The sequence below is a fragment of the Equus przewalskii genome, chromosome 2, assembly GCF_037783145.1.
Source record: "Equus przewalskii isolate Varuska chromosome 2, EquPr2, whole genome shotgun sequence".
Classification (NCBI taxonomy): Eukaryota; Metazoa; Chordata; class Mammalia; order Perissodactyla; family Equidae; genus Equus; species Equus przewalskii.
Window position 1 is genome coordinate 100059691 of NC_091832.1, and position 16869 is coordinate 100076559.

General features: G+C 37.2%; 1 protein-coding gene across 1 annotated transcript in view; it reads right to left on the reverse strand.

Annotated features, from left to right (window-relative positions):
- C2H4orf33 (chromosome 2 C4orf33 homolog) overlaps nt 1–16869 on the reverse strand; it is a 109571-nt gene that overhangs the window by 42550 nt on the left and 50152 nt on the right. The window contains exon 9 of the transcript XR_011537171.1: nt 9204–9251. The gene's annotated coding sequence lies outside the window, so the exon portion shown is untranslated. The remainder of the gene's footprint in view (nt 1–9203; nt 9252–16869) is intronic.

Sequence of the window (16869 nt, forward strand, 5' to 3'; positions counted from 1 at the left end):
GATATAGATGTGGAGAAATCTGAACAGAAATGAAGACAGAAAGCATGGGAGAGGATCAGATGGTCATAGTGGAGAATGCAAAGACAGTAGACCTGACAGCAAAACCAAAGACAAGACATATTTAAAGGCCCAGGAGAAGAGAAAAGAACAAGATCAAAAAGGACTCGTCACAGGAGAACTAGGAGAATCCTGAAAAGAATCTCAGGAAGAAGGAATGATCATCAATGTCACACGCTGCATAGAAATCAAAAAGAATGAAAAGATTCCATAAAACCTGTTGACCAAGATACCTTCAACAGATAAAAACCAAAATATAAGAATTTAAGAAATAAACACATTTAAGAAAAAGGAGCTGCAAGTGTAGAGTTTCCTATTAGAAATCAAACAGGAAAAGACTTAGGGGACACTCTGGAGACGCATTAGGAGAAGGTTTTTTAAAGAGGAGGTATAAAGCATATTTAAGTATCTTATTGATTTCTGATCTCTTGCCACTTCTTAAAAACGTCTTCTTCCATGGCTGGGATGTGGAAAAAGCCTTCAGATAAGTCTTTTATGGAATTCATCCCCTTTGTATGTAGGACCTCAGTGATCTGATGGATTATTCTGTTTTTGCTTGTTCCCAGAGTGCCAAAGAGCATCCTGGGCATTCTATAACCAAGCACTTTCTCCATTTCTACTTCCCATCAACTCAGGCCTCATTCCCACTCCAAAAATCTTCATATTTTTTAAGCAGCATCTTCTCCACTTCAATCACCTTCCTCCCAAGATTTCAAATTATAATAAAATTTCCACATCTTCTTTGATAACTTCCTTACATCAAATTCATAAATTTCACACTTTTCCCTTGGGAATTTTCGATACCTTCATTCACTTGAATTTGAATAGCATCTGCTTTTCATAAGCATTTTCTAACTCATATTTTCATCACCATACTTGAAATGTGCCACACGGAATTCGAAGTACTTTATTTCTTATAATTTATAAATTTTTTCATCAATAGTTAATGCTAACTACCATTCCAGGGCTTACTCTGCGTATTAAATATTAGTATACCACCTGACATTTATTGTCTCATTTCATCATCTCCAAAAACATTTGAACTGTATATTTTTATTCTCTCCAATTTACAGATAAGGAAACTGAGTATCAGCAAGCTTAGGTCACTCATCCAAAATCACACAGCAAGTAAGAAACAGAGCTGGAGTTTGAACCCACATCCATTTGACTCCAATGTTCATTGTCTAACTTGTGGAAAATTCTATCCCTTTCATCTTACTTTATAAGAGTACCAATTGTCAATTAATACATTTTCATTATTGGAACACTGCACAAAAAAATAAAATTCTCACTAGTTAAAGCAGGCATCTGTCAATTCTGATTCATCCTAACACAAAATACTCAAAAGGATAGAACTCAAGAATTGTTTTGTTCCTTCTTCTACCTTCTCTTCACACTTTTATCAAGCAGTATCCTGTTTCCCAAGAGACCCACGAGTTTTTTTAATTGGTCTTCCCATTGTCATTCCCTCTGTTCCTTTCTCTATCCTAACTACTCTGAATTCATCTTTATTGACAGATAATGTAAATGTGCATAAGATCACTATAATTTGAAATTAGTCTTTACTTTTCGTTCATATTATGATCTCCATATCTTTTAGAGTTGACTTTAATACATGTATTCTTTCTTATCAAATATAATATATTTTATGTATCTGTAACATAAGTATATACATACACTATTTAAGAGTATTAAGTTAGCAGAATATCTTTATTTTATGTAGCTTAGTGTCAATATGTTAAATTTTTTATTTTTATCATATAATGTGTATGTATGTAATTTAATGGTATTAAACCAGCAGTATGTTTTATGTTAAGTAGTTCTCAAACAATGCATACATTGGTTCTTTACTACATTCCTTTTATAACTTTGCTCTCCTTTCCACTTTCACAATTGGAATGTTAGTTATATCTATATCTTCTCAAACACACTAAAGGTTAAAAAGCACAATTACATTTAAAAAAAGAAGAAGAACATGCCATACCTCTACCTATGTGATACTTTCCCTAGAACCCCACTGTCCAATATGGTAGCCAGTAGCTATACCTGGTAATTTAAATTTAAATTAATTAAAATTAAATAAAAGTTAAAATTCACTTTCTCAGTTCCTATAGCCATATTTCAAGTGCTCAAAAGCCACATGTGTCTAGTGGCTACCATTTTGGACAAAGCACATAGAGAACATTTTCCATCATCACAGGAATTCCTATTGGACAATAGTAATACAGAAGATTCGATAGATAAGTCAATCTTTAGAATGTCTTTCTATTTCTCTTAATATTATTATCCTCCATGAATGGATAAAGAAAATGTGGTATATACATACATGGAATACTGTTCAGACTTTAAAAACTAAGAGAATTCTGCAATATGTGACACTATGGATGAATCTTGAGGACATTATACTATTGAAACAATAAGCTAGTCACAGAGTGGAATGGTGGTTGTTGGGGGCTGGGAAATGGGGAGTTACTAATCAATAGCCATAAAGTTTCAGTTAAGCAAAATGAATAAGCTTTAGAGATCTGATGTACGACATCGTACTATAGTCAGCCATAACGTATACTACACTTAAAAATTTAAGAGGGTAGATCTCATGTTTTTTGTTTTTACCACAATAAAATAAAACTATTTAAAAATAGGGTTATTTCTGGCATGGTCCAGAGGGAAACAATGACAGACAATAAATTATTCTTTTACTACTGAAAAAAAAAAAAGGTTATTATCTTCCTACCTTCTTTCTTTCTTATTGCCAATCCCTAGGCTTTATTAATTTTTCTACTCACTACCACTTGGAAATAATAGTCTTGGAAATATTTTACAATGTAAGATCAATAATGTTTTCCAATTTAAAAAGTCTTCCATGACTTTTTCATAAACAAAATAGTCAATATACCTTGAGTCACTTCTTTGTTATTTTCCCTTCCCCCAAAACTTAAGCGACAAAACAAAGTAAAACAAGCCTTCCTAATACAGTGTGCAATCCTTCGCAAATTCCAGTGACAAGACCATCTGTTCCTAGGGGGGTCCCTTGCTGAGAATTTTGTTTCTAGAATTAGAAACGAAATCCTCAATAGTTTGTTATACTTTCTATGGACAGGTCATTATTTCAGCTCCTAAATCCTATATTTCTACCACTGTCAGCAACTTTACAATAGGCTTCTGGGTTTTCCCTTGCTTCTCTACTTTCTGAAAAGTTTGAAACTAATAGAATACACATGTGAAAAGGTGACAAAAGTTGGAGTTCTAATCTATAGTCATGGATCACACAAAGGCCAGTGCATATATACACATCAAATCTCTAATCTTGGCCTTCTTAGCACACACTCTTTGACTGAGATAGTTTTGACAACAGAAAGTTTTATGTCTTAAAGTATTTCTAGCAGAAAAAAGATACATCATACTATTGTGTCTTCTTTTCTTAATGACTGAAAAGAACCAGCAAAACACAGACCTCGTACTTTAAATATGAAAACCAGAAAAGACAGCTAAAACTCTTGAAAGCAGCTGCCCATGGGAACAAGACTGGACTGAGGAATAATGGGACAGGAGTACTACGTTTAATCATAAGCCCTTCAGTTGACTTTTAAACCATGTGCATTTTTAAAACAATAAAATTGTTTTTAAAAAGTTTATGGAAACAACCTCATTGTCCACCAGTTGAGGAACTCATGAATTTTATGTATTAGAATAACAATGCAGCAATTAAAATAAGTGAACCATTGCAAAATACATGACTTTGTGAAATATTTGACTTTTGCCATATTTATATACATATCTTCCCTAGATTCTGTCATTTACAAAAACATCTTAATTAATGGCTCTCCCAATTTGTTAAGAAGAATATATCATTTCATAAATCTTCAAAATTTGCAAAATATAACAGTTTTTATGGATACACACATATTGAAAAAGCAAGAAAATATTACAGAAATGATACAGACACATTACAGAATAGCAAAAGTCAAAAAAACTGGAAAAGGTGGAAAGAGGGAAGGAGAGGTGGGAGGGAAAGGCAAAAGAGATGGGCATTGGGTGTGTCTATAATGATTTATTTTTTAACATCTGTCAAGTCTAGGTGATGAATGTTAAATCTAAGTGGTGGGTGTCATAATTTTCTGTACTTTTCAGTTGTTTTGAAACATTTCACTTTTTAAAAAAATTCCTGCTTCTTCATTGTTGAAAGTGTCCTCAGTTTATATAAGATTTTCCTACTAAGTACACACTAGTCTCTGGCGCTCCCATTAGGGAGCTGAGTAGAAACTATTCCTAGAAGAGCAGTTATCGTTATGAAACCCAATGTACAGGAGCACATGTAAAACAACAAGCCATAGTAATGACCCACCCATAAACCATCTAACCCAGAGATTCTTTCAAAAAATAGCCTCATGCACATCAGCCCTACTCAAGCCCTTGAACTTCCTTATTTTGCTTCCTTTTCCCATAACTTTGGAGGAAAAAATGAAGGTTAAATAGCAAGTATATAGATATTCAAATTTCTAAAAAACATTTAAACCTGCATTTACAAATACGGTCATTGAAAACAAAGGTTGATTTGATTGAGTACAGATGTATAGCACTCACTACAAATGCACCACTGTTGGAGAGCAGTAGCACTAGGTGCTGTCTGCGCTGAGCAAACAAAAAGAGAATCATGAGGATAAAGCTGAAACTAGGCCAATAGTTCAGGCATCTTCAAATTAAAATGCCATCCAATGTTAATTTTTATCTACTCTTATTCGTGGTTTTCCAGTAGCTCATTCTCAGAAAACTGCAGGCTACTTAACCGATTGAAGCTAAGGAGTGACAGTGGGTCACAGAGTTCTTGCATTTACATAGTTAAAAGGAAGAAGTCTCTCTTTTTCCATTTGTGTAGATTATATAAATTTCTTTAACTTTTAAAAAATCTACCATTAAAGATACGCTAAACATTGTCCATAAATCTAAACGTCATCTAAATTTTCAGCTCTATTTCTATTAACAAGGGAAGTTAATTGCCAGATAAAAGAACATCAATTTCAAGACCAGCTGTTTGGATTCATGTTAATAATGTTCAACACACTGTACATAATACGCTAAAGTATTCTGCTCACAAAATAGTCAAGGATGGCAATGTACCAGCATCTACCCAACCCACAGTCAATTTACTACCTTTCACACAAGAGATGTGTGCATTTTAACCAAAGTCTGCATTAAGTACTTACTTTCCCAATGTTATATTTTCAAGGTCAGAAACTAAACTGCCTCATCAAAAATGTCAAGGAATAAACATCTTAGAAGTGTCTGTTAAAAATTCAGATTCCCAATAGTCATGTTATTAAAATTAAATTAGCAGTTTTCAAAGTTGGTAACATAAACAAATTAAATTGCAGAATTTTAATATTTTATTTCTATAAATTTTATTATTTATCATGCTTAGTTCATTTGTAATAATTGACAAAAATAATGACACACAATTTAGCACTGTTTGACCTAAAATTTTAAATTTCTTACAGTGACGTGTATCATTTATATTTTTTATTTTCTGTATATTACTATGTTTTGACATCTTTAAAAACCTTTCTGGCTGGGGAGAGACTGCCCCACCCTGGACTAGCCAATTCTTAGAGATAGCAAAGGGCCCAGTGCGGAGCACAACCTTGATATGTAAACTAACCAATCCAGAGCCATTCCTCCTCCATCTGGCCATACACCCCAGGAGGCAATAGTCTCTGCCTTAACCATCCCAGGGTCAGGTGGAAACTAGGGACCACCCTTAGAGCTTAGAGCCCATCAAAATTATTCAAACTAGCCAATCCTAAACTGTTTACCCTGCTCTGACTTGCCTTTCTCTCAGAAGCTCCAATAAATGCAGTGGCCTAGGCTCCCCTCCCTCCTGCCCCCATGCCTCCTGACCCATGTTAGTGCTTTCCCATGTGGCCCTTCATGGCACGGCGTGCCTCCTGTTTCTAGGACCTATGAGTATAACAAGCTTTGCTTTCTTGAACCTCTCCTGTGTCTCCTCTGTGGCTGCAGCTGACTGACCACCACATAGAAGAACACAGAAATGATGCTTATGTTTACTTGATTTCCTGTTTTCTACATGCAGCTTACTGCTGATTGTCCAACAGCATCTATTCTCCTCTTCTTACCTTTTAATGACAGACACCATTGGGCTTAGCTGGCTTGTGACTGTCTGGCTAGAGGTGACATTTCCCAGCCTCCCTTGAAGTTAGATGTGGCCCTGTGATTAGGTTTCGGTCAAACTTATCACATAGATGAGAAATAAAACTTGCTTTTGTTCATTTAAAAGGCAAAACTAGGAACAACACCTAGCAAGTGCGTAGAAGTGAGTTTCAATTCAATAGAGGAAATTACTTTCTAACAATGGCATTCTTTAGAAGCTATTGCACTTCTAACACTAGATCTTCTTTTCAAACAAAGGTTGGATAATGTGTTCCACCAACAAGATGGAAGGAGAGATTTCTGAACTAATAAAAGCTTGGAATAGATGGCCCTTAAAGTTTCTTCCAGCCCTAATATTCTACAATTCTATGCCAGGTAGGAAAAGGAAAGTTGGGAGGAGGGAGAGCAAGTGGGAGGGCCGTCGCGAATGAGGAAAGAAGAGGAAGGAGTGATGAAAAGGCAACGTTTAGAACTAAATGACTTATAAACAAGGAATAGATTACTAGGAAATACATCTGAATAACTAGAAAAAATTTTGTGTTAATTACCATTTTTATAGAATACCAAGTTTCACATATGTCTACCCTTTTTAAAAAACAACCACAAAATTTCAAACAAATAAGTTCAAAAATCTAGAGGGCAAGCTCTAGATTCAGAGTACAGAAATAAAATGATGTCTCATGGTTTTGAGATTAATTTGATTGGAACTCAAAATTCCTTTCATTAATCATTCATAGTAGCAGTTGGAGACTGTTTGATTGATTCAGGTTACAATCATGGAGTAATTTACTACTCTAATTTATAACATGATGTCTGTTGGCTTTTGCCATACTTATATTTCTATCTGCCCTAGATTCTGTCACTTTATAAACATCTTAGTTAATGGCTCCCTCCAATTCATTAATAAGTTTAATTAAAGTAAATAAAGGAAAGGACTATATCACACTAATCTTTGCACTGTCTCTAGTGCCTAACACAATGCCATTGTTATAAGCAGGGCTCAGAAATACATTTGTTCAACGATCATTTCTGGAGACTCGACTCTGTACCTGCCAATGCTCTGGGCACTGGAAGCAACACAGTGCTGTTTAAGAGCATGGATTCCAGGTCAGATGAATCTGTGTTTGAATCCCTGCTCTGCCAGGGATTAGTATACCTCAGCTTCCTCACCTATAAAATGGGCAAAATAAGACTACTTCCTTCCCAGGCAAAGACTGAACAAGATAATATGTGTAATGTGCTTAGCATAGCCTGGCATATACTAAGTCCTCAATAAATGTCATTTATAAGTCAATCACACTTTTCCACGAGGAAAGAACTTTGGCCTATTTTTTTTTCATTATTGTATCCCCTGCACCAAAAACAGTGCCTGGAGCATAGTAGGCACTTTAAAAAAAGTGTTTTAAATAAATGAATCAGTAATCAAGACATATTTTTTACATAAAAATGATTTCATTTTCTTCATTACACACATTTATTTCAAGAATTAGAAACTACATGGACGGATGCTCTATTAAGACAAAACGAAGAAGAACTTCTTCTAACATACCAAGATAACTTACTTCCTTCCAGAATCCTGCCTTAGAAAGACAAGGTAAATTATGTTATATAGGCAATAACTACTTACAGTAAAATGCTTACCTTTATATATAACCTAAATAATAAAATCTTCAAATTGGCAAGAAATGTGGTTAATTAAGTATACCTATTAGATACTCAGAGAAGTCTTAACACATAAGAACTTGAAAAAGCCAAAATGACAAACTCTTGATTTTCTTATTTATCTCAGGACTACACAAGACAAATGCTTTTAACAGAAGAAATTAAAATGCTAATAATTTCAATCTTATCTCCCAAGAACAACGTATTTTAGCAGTTCCTGGTGTATGGCAAAATAGCTTACACACATTTGTTTTTCCATTCAGTACTCCAGAAAATTTGCCAAAAGGCAGGATTCCAGATGGAAAAGAAGAAAGAAAACATGAACTTGAATAACCCACAAGGATTTATATTTGAGAATGATATAATGACTGTACCAGTGACGAGGAGGTATAATGGATGCCAGTCCCTTCCCTCTGCCAGATTTTCCTTCTCCCTTTTTCTGAGAACCCTCACTCCCTTTGGAGAACTGCTCCTCACTCTTCCAACCATGTAATTCTGGCAGGGCTGTCAATTACAGTATTATAGCCTCCTTATATACTGAAGTGGGAAGAAGAAATCTGTTTCCTCTAAGGTGGCTAAGCTTGGATATGTGTAAATTTTCAACTGCCTGAGTCATCTCTCTCACCACTACGACATAAAAGAAGCCTCTCTCTGTAGGAGAAAAGAAAAAAATTAAGATAGACACACAGAGATGTGGAAGAGGTGTAGAGACGAATGGGAGCTAAAACATGAGAGTGTGAGAAGAAAAAAGAGCAAGAGAGAAATAACCGTTGACATCATTCTAAATCTTTGGATTGAGGAAGCTTGAGGCAGGCCAGCTAGTCCACGTCTAAGCTACTTAAGGACCTGAGACAACAATTCTCTGTTTTTGCTCAAATTTCCTTGAGTTGTACTTCTTTCATTTATAATTAAAAGAATTCTGATGAATACAGGAGACTGGATTTTACTAAATCACAAAGTATCTAGAGGTACAGTATAAGTCTATAAATCAAAATATTTCGAGTCTTATGAATATTCAAGATTTTCAAATATGGGCACTATTTTTTGTTTTCTGTTTTTAATATTTTATGCATTTATATGATTAAAACTGCAAAACATTTGGGTTTTACTCATTGAAACTATTCTCCTCTTTGAGATGTGAATTTCCACACAATTAAAACAAGTGTGAAAAATATAACATTCATTTTGAAGAAATTATCTTAGCAACTCAAGTTAATATAATGATTATTAAGTTAACCACAGAGGCAATAGCATGAGGATTAAAGAGCATGGACTCCGAAGCCAGATTGCCTGGACTCCAGTTTAGCTCTGCCACTTACCAGCTGTGAGATCTTGGTCAAGTTATTCAACAGAGGTATGTTTCCTACCTGGAAAACGGATTATGGTGTGATTAAAGGATTTGAAATGTGAAAAGTGTTTAGAATAGTATTTGACCCAACATAAGCATTACATTAGTGTTAGTCTTTATTGTTACTATTGTTACTATCTAAAACAATTGATGTTACGATAAGCAGATCCTAAATTTCACCGTCGTGACTTGGCAACAACAATGCAGTGCTTTGAAACGCCTCATTGGTTGGCTGATTTTATCATCTCACGCTTTTCTTCAATGAAAGAAATGAGAATCAGAATGGCCTGATAGATGCACAAAAGTTCAGGTGTACACATGCAAACCCATGAAGCATTTTACCAACGTTAGTAGTGACAAAGCCAAGAACAGCGTGCTGGTTCCCTCTGCCACTTAGCCTTTTTCCTCTAAGGGAGAGGAATGTAATGGAAAGCAAATTGTCTGACTGGGAACTTGAGACTGAAATAATCTAATGCTGATTGATTCTACTTATTTTCTACAACAATGTGATAATATGCTTAACTGTATTTAACTATCCAAAATGACTATCTAAAGAATTGTTTCTTTTTAAATCTATAGCCATGCAGTGCATCTCCAAACTACATTCCTTGACTGAGCATCTCTAGAGATACCAATATTTGTTTGTCCAGTACAGCGAGGGTCAGAAGAGTCTACACCCTTGAATGGATTTTGTGTAGAAACAGATGATGCCCTGGACAGAGCTAAATAGATCGCTTTAAATTTTAAAGTTTAAAACAAAGGCTTTGGAACTCAGAACTCAGCTCATTAGGAAATTTTCTTCTAAATTTTGCTTGTTAACTCAAAGACAAAGTCTATAAAGCATAAGGAGTGCATGTGTGTATGTGTGTGTGTGCGTGCACGCATACAACTTATTTAGTGGAGTTAAATTAGGGTCTTAAATATTGTAAAAAAACACTGAGTATCATAACTACACTAGAAGCTCTCTACAGTTTTGAGATCTGAGACTAGTTTCATGAAAAGGCACCAATCATGATGAATTTAAATCAGGAAGTGGGTCAGCCTTATAACTTTGAATGACGTCTACAATAATACATATGGAGGGACTCATTCATATTTCGCAAACCAAATAGAATATTTGAGAGGTTAATGATTTTTAAAAACTATCTGGAAAGCTAGCCTAAAGCAGTGAGCAGCTTTAGTATGCATTAAAAGAGAACTTAGGGGCAGATTTCCACCTCGAGGTACCGTTTAGTCTTGCTTTTCAAAAAAAAAATGATTCAACAACTGCAAATAAAAAATAATCATCATATTGAGAAATTTAATCCAGAAAGAGTCAAGAAAGTGAACATTTGTAAAGAGTCACATTCTGAAGAAGGGAAATCTAGTACCTTATTTTTGAAATGAAAATTTTATGTTCAATATTACTACAAACTATTTTAGAAAATTCAAAGTAACATTCTTGGGACATTATGAATATTAAAATTTAAAGCAATTTATTTGTTGTCCATACAAAATATTCTGTTCCAAGTGTTTCCCAAAGTGACTTTCTTGAAAAATTAATCCCACAGAATTTCTACAGACAGTAGGTACTAAATGTGGGAGGTAGCTTAGAATAGAAGTTGAGTTCAAATTGTGCCCACCCCATTTATGAGACCTTGGGCAAATTTCTTAACTGCATTATGTCTCAGTTTCCTAATCTGTGAAACACAGATAAAAATGGTATCTACATCTTAGGATTAATGTATGAAGTTTTTACATTAGTGTCTGGTACATAGTAAGAACTCAATAAATGGCTGCTGCCATTGTTGTTATTAGTATTACTATTATGTAAAAAAAAGTACCGTGGACAAATATGTTTGTGATATGTTGGGTTAATAATGTGAAACAGATTTCTCTTCTGAAGGATTTGAGAGTTACTAATATGTTAACGTTCATAGTGACTCTGCAAGGGACAAATAAAGTTTGTGGTTTTTTCCAAAACTTTTTCATTGGAACCATTTTTTTTCCCCTCAGTATACTTTTCAAAACTAATGTCAAAGAACAGACTTGAGGGATGTAAATAAATAAAAAGAGGATCTCAAAAGAATTTTTTTCTTTCTTTTTTTTTTTTTTTTTTTCCAAGGAAGATTAGCCCTGAGCTAACTGCTGTCAATCTTCCACTTTTTGCTGAGGAAGGCTGGCCCTGGGCTAACATCCATGCCCATCTTCCTCTACTTTATATGTGGGACACCTACCACAGCATGGCATGCCAAGCAGTGCCATGTCCGCACCCAGGATCAGAAGCAGCGAACCCCGGGCTGCTGAGAAGCGGAATGTGCGCACTTAATTGCTGTGCCACTGGGCTGGCCCCAGAATTTTTTTAAAAGATAATACAAACTAATCTGCCTACTGTAATCACTCTACTAAGGAATTTTTAAAATTCTAGTTCTAAAATCAGACAACCTGGCTTTGAGTACCAGCTCCACTGCTTACACACTATGTGATCTGACGCAAAAAAATGAACTTTTCTAAGCCTCTGCTTTGTCATTTGTAAAACGGTGATGGTAACCATACCAATGTCACAGGATTGCTGTAAGGATTAAATGGAACAACACTTGTAAAGCATTTGCCAGAATGCTGTCAAGCTGGGGAAAGAGATTCTTCTTGGGGCATCCTGTGCATTAAGGTGTCTCCATTCCCCCACCCACAGCCAGATGAGGCTATGACCTTCTGAAGCCAAACATGACTTGAGAACCAGGAGAATTCAGATATCCGTAAATATTTCTGGTGAAGGCCACAATATTGCTAGTGTAAGATTTTCTTGAATGATAACATAAATCCCAACCATAAAAGAGCCATAGCATTACAAATCATTCAGCTTCTCAGAGCCTTTATGACTGAGCTCTGCTGAGATTGTGTCACTGCCAGGACTCTGGGGGCCAAAGGAAGCTGCTCAGAGGGATCTTGTATTTTCTCTTGCTTTGTGTGTACTTGCTTCTGCTAGATTTCTACATTCTTTCCCATTGTAAATTGAGAAGTTAATATAATTAATTATATTGGGTTTGGGTGGGGCAGAGGAAGGGAGTTCTTTCTATCTATAGCTAAACAGAAATACTATAGCAAAGCACTGCCTCAACATAAGCACATAACGAATATTAACTGTTGGCTATCATTCTCATTCAGGGTTGGATCTGGGGTTTTGGCAGCCAAAAGCTTATAAAATTTGAGAGGACCCTATCTGAAAAAAAGAGAAACACAAAATTACAAAACCAAAGTTAGACACAGGACCTTAGAAGGAATTCATTCAAATAGGGGGCCCTGAAGCATAAGCTTCACTAGATTTACAGTAAATCTACTCAGATGACAGAAAATACATGCTTCTGCTTTCAGGGACTTTTAAATAAAATAAGGGAAACAAGACAGTACCTATGAGTTTAAACAGCAGTCTAAAATGTGAGTCAGTATGGTGACACATAAATGTCACAAAGCAGCATATAACAAATTTCTAAGTGAATAACACAGCTAATATATATTACAGAAGTTCAAAAGATAGAGCAATCACCATGAACTGGATTATCTTAGAAGGCTTCACAGAGGAGGTGACATTTTAATCAGGTCAAAAAGAGAGGACTTGGGTAGGCAGAAAGAAAGGAAAATTCTATGTGTTCAAATCATTTAAGTTAAAATGAGCAGACCTGTTTGGTTGAAGTAGAAGTTGTTGGGAGGATAGTAATTGAACATGGTCAGAGAAACAGTCAATCCAAGGCAATGAATAGCAGTCTAACAATTCAGGGCTTAACCTTACAAGCAAAATGAAGTTACCAACCTTCTTGAAAAGAATGGAGTGACATAATCGAAGTGGTGTTTTAGGACCACCAGCCAGTTCATTGCACATTAAATAAGCACAATCATGAAGACATCGGCAGCAGGAACACTATCTGAAGTCGTTTAATAGTGTAGACAGTCCTCAAGAAGTAGTACTCAGAAGCTGAGGATGGAAGTGAAGGGACATATTCAAGGGAGATCCTCAAAGAAGAATCAACAGGATTTGAAAATATTCGTGGGGGGGGGGGGAAATGAAGAGATCAACAATGACACCAGGGATTTCAAGGCTGGTAACTTGGAGAATAACTTAGCAGAAACTGGAAAGTCAGAAATAAAAGTGATTTTGTACAAAGACAAGGTCAGATTTGGGTGTGAAAAGTTTGGGACAAAGAAAGAATATATTTAGGTTTTCATGTCCACAACAAAGTTGTAAATATGGCTTTAAGAGAGATTCTGGAGAAGAAATTTCTACTCATTAAATTCTGGTAATGTAAAAAATGACTTTTTTAAACAGGATAACAGCATATTTTGGAAGGTTCTGGATTTGGAGTCAAGAGGCTTCAGATGCAGATACAGGTGTGTTTAAAGTAGCTAGACTACTGGATCCCTCACAGGCAGAGTTCCAAGACACTGCAACTCCATGAAGAGGTCATCTTGTTTTCCCTAAAAAGTTCAATGAAATCTATAAATTACAAAAACATAAAATATCTGGATGAGAAATCTTTCTCAAAATGTATAGATAACTTTTTTAGTAATAAGTATTACAATACTACTGTAAAATTAAAAAAGGGTGGTTTGAATTTGTAGTTCCTAGAATTAGAGAACACTGTCAATTTAAATTCAATGATGCGAAATGGTGTCAAGATGGCAGCATAGTCAGACTTTGAACTCACCTCATCCCATGGACACAACAAATTTATAACTACATTTGGAACAATTCCCCTGAGAGGGAACTGAAAACTGGATAAAAAGAACCCCCATAACAAGAGGTAGTGCTGACTGAGGTGGAAGAGGCAGAAATTCCTTTCTGGAGAGAAAAAAGCCACCTTTGAGCCATGGTGCTTCATGGTTGGCCAAGAGCAATCTTAGGATACAAAGCCTTCCCTGGAGGAATGGGGGATCTGAGCATGGGATCATTAGCACAATAAGCAGCTTTTGGACTCAGCACAACTGAGATGAGTGTCATAATATCTGGCTTTGCTGGCTATTAACTGCAAACAGGAATACCCCCAGAAAAGCTATTGGACATAAGAGAAAGAAAAGCTTGCTCTTAAATAGCCCACACACAGATTTACTCATTTCGGAAAGCCACCTAAAATCACCAGAAAGAAAGGTGCACGGTCCTTCAGCGAAAAGCGACTCACTTGATAGGCTCTGGGTGCATCTTGGTAAGAGATGAGATCACCCTAGGGACTGAGTCATTGGCAGCAGCCATTATCGTGACTTAGTACAGGAATGCAGACACGGATGCTGGCAGATGCCCCTGGAGTTCTTCCACTGGCCTGTTAGTGCAGGGGTCTGCCCACCCACCAGAACACCAATTTAATCCAGCTCAGCCAGGGCAGGCAGGCTGACTCAGGGACTGGCCCCAGTGAACAGTAAGCCCTCGAGCTACTTGTGGCCCTGCATAGGTGGGGTGCCTGGAACCTCTGCAGCTGGGCCACTGGGCCCACCTCTGCAGGGCAGGGCATGCACAAGGAGCAGGTGCCCTGTGTGGGGTGTTGGCGGACCATGTGAGGCGTCTGCAGTCAACTGAGTCTGCTGCAGTGGATTGGATTATGTGAACAGGGCAGGACTGTGTTGACAGGTGTGTTGCGCTGTGGACAGTGGGCCTTGTCAGCTGCAGCAGACTTGTGCTTCTCAAACAGCCACAAATAGGATCAGCCTCACCTTCCAAAGCCTGAAACAACTGGGCACTCCCATGCCTGGGGCCAGCCCCACTCAGCCACAATTCTAAGAGAGCTGACAACAGTCTTGCAGGCCAGAGGCCTACAGCAATTGTCATCCCCTGAACCTAGCAATCAGCCATGCTGGGGGCCTACTCACTCAACAAAAAAACTGTAACAGGAATGTTCTATGAGACATTGCAGCCAACTGTGCTGGGGCTCCCCACACCCGATAAAGTGACTGAAGGGTCTGTAGTAGCCACACACAGCTGAACATTACAATCAGCCAGCCAGGGGCCAGCCCTGTGATCAAGTTGTTAAGTTCATGTGCTCCACTTTGGGGGCCCAGGGTTTGCTGGCTCAGATCCTGGGCACGGACCTACACACTGCTCATAAAGCCATGCTGTGGTGGCATCCCACATAGAAGAACTAAAAGGACTTACAACTAGGATATACAGCTATGTACTGGGGCTCTGGGGAAAAAAAAAGAGGAAGATTGGCAACAGATGTTAGCTCAGGGCCAATCTTCCTTACCAAAAAAAGAAAAGAAAAAAGCACAATCAGCCAGCCAGGGGGACAGCCTAGCCTTCCCAGGCACCTGCAGCAAGAGCAACCCTTCCACAACAGAAAGACACACATAGCCCACACAGGGGACAATCCTGGAACATTTGGAACTGGTGACAAGAAGGAAGCACACTGCTGGGCCTCATAAGGCATAGCTTACATAAAGCTATCTCTCCAAGATCAGGAGATGTAGCTGACCTATGTAAAACATAGATATACACACAGAGAAAGAGGCAAAACGAGGAGAAAAAGCAATATATTCCAAGTAAGGGAACAGGCCAAAATCCCAGAAAAAGAGCTAAATGAAACAGAGATAAACAATATACCTGACAAAGAGTACAAACTAAGAGTCATAAGGATTCTGACTAATCTTGGGAGAAGAATGGACGAACTCAGTGAGAACTTTGACAAAGAATTGGAACATATAAAAAAGAATGGGGGCCGGCACACTGGCTCAGCAGTTAAGTGAGCATGTTCCACTTTGGCGGCCCAGGGTTCACCAGTTCGGATCCCAGGTGCAGACATGGCACCATTTGACAAGCCATGCTGTGGTAGGCATCCCACACATAAAGTAGAGGAAGACAGGCACAGAGGTTAGCTCAGGGCCAGCCTTCCTCAGCAAATAGAGGATTAGCAGCAGTTAGTTCAGGGCTAGTCTTCCTCAAAAACAAACAAACAAAAAGAATGAATCAGAAACGAAGCATACACCACTGAAAATGAAAAATTCTCTAGAGGGACTCAATAGCAGAGTAGATGATACAGAAGAACGGGTCAGCGAGCTGGACAAAAGACTAGAGGAAATCACCCAAGCTGAACAGATCAAAGAAAAAAGAATTCAAAAGAACAAGGACAGTCTAAGGGAATTCTAGGACAACATCAAACTCACTAACATCCATATTATATGTGTCCCAGAAGGAGAAGGGAATCTATTCGAAGAAATAATAGCTGAAAACTTTCTTAACCTAAAGAAGGAAACAGACACCCAGGTACAGGAAGCATAGAGAGTAACAAACAAGATAAACCCAAAGAGGCCCACACAAAAGATACATTATAATTAAAATGTCAATAATTAAAGATAAAGAGAGAATCCTAAAAGCCACAAGAGAAAGGAAACAAGTGACATACAAAGGAAACCCCATAAGGCTATCAGCTGACTTCTCAGCAGAAATATTACAGGCTAGAAGAGGGTGGCATGATATATTTAAAGTGCTGAAAGAAAAAACCTACAGCGAAGAATTCTCTACCCAGCAAGGTTATCATTCAGAATGGAAGGAGAGATAAAGAGTTTCCCAGACAAGCAAAAACTAAAGGAGTTTATCACCAAGAAACCAGCCTTAGAAGAAATGCTAAAGGGATTCATTTAAGTGGAAAAGAGAGGATCACAAATAGGAACAAGAAAAT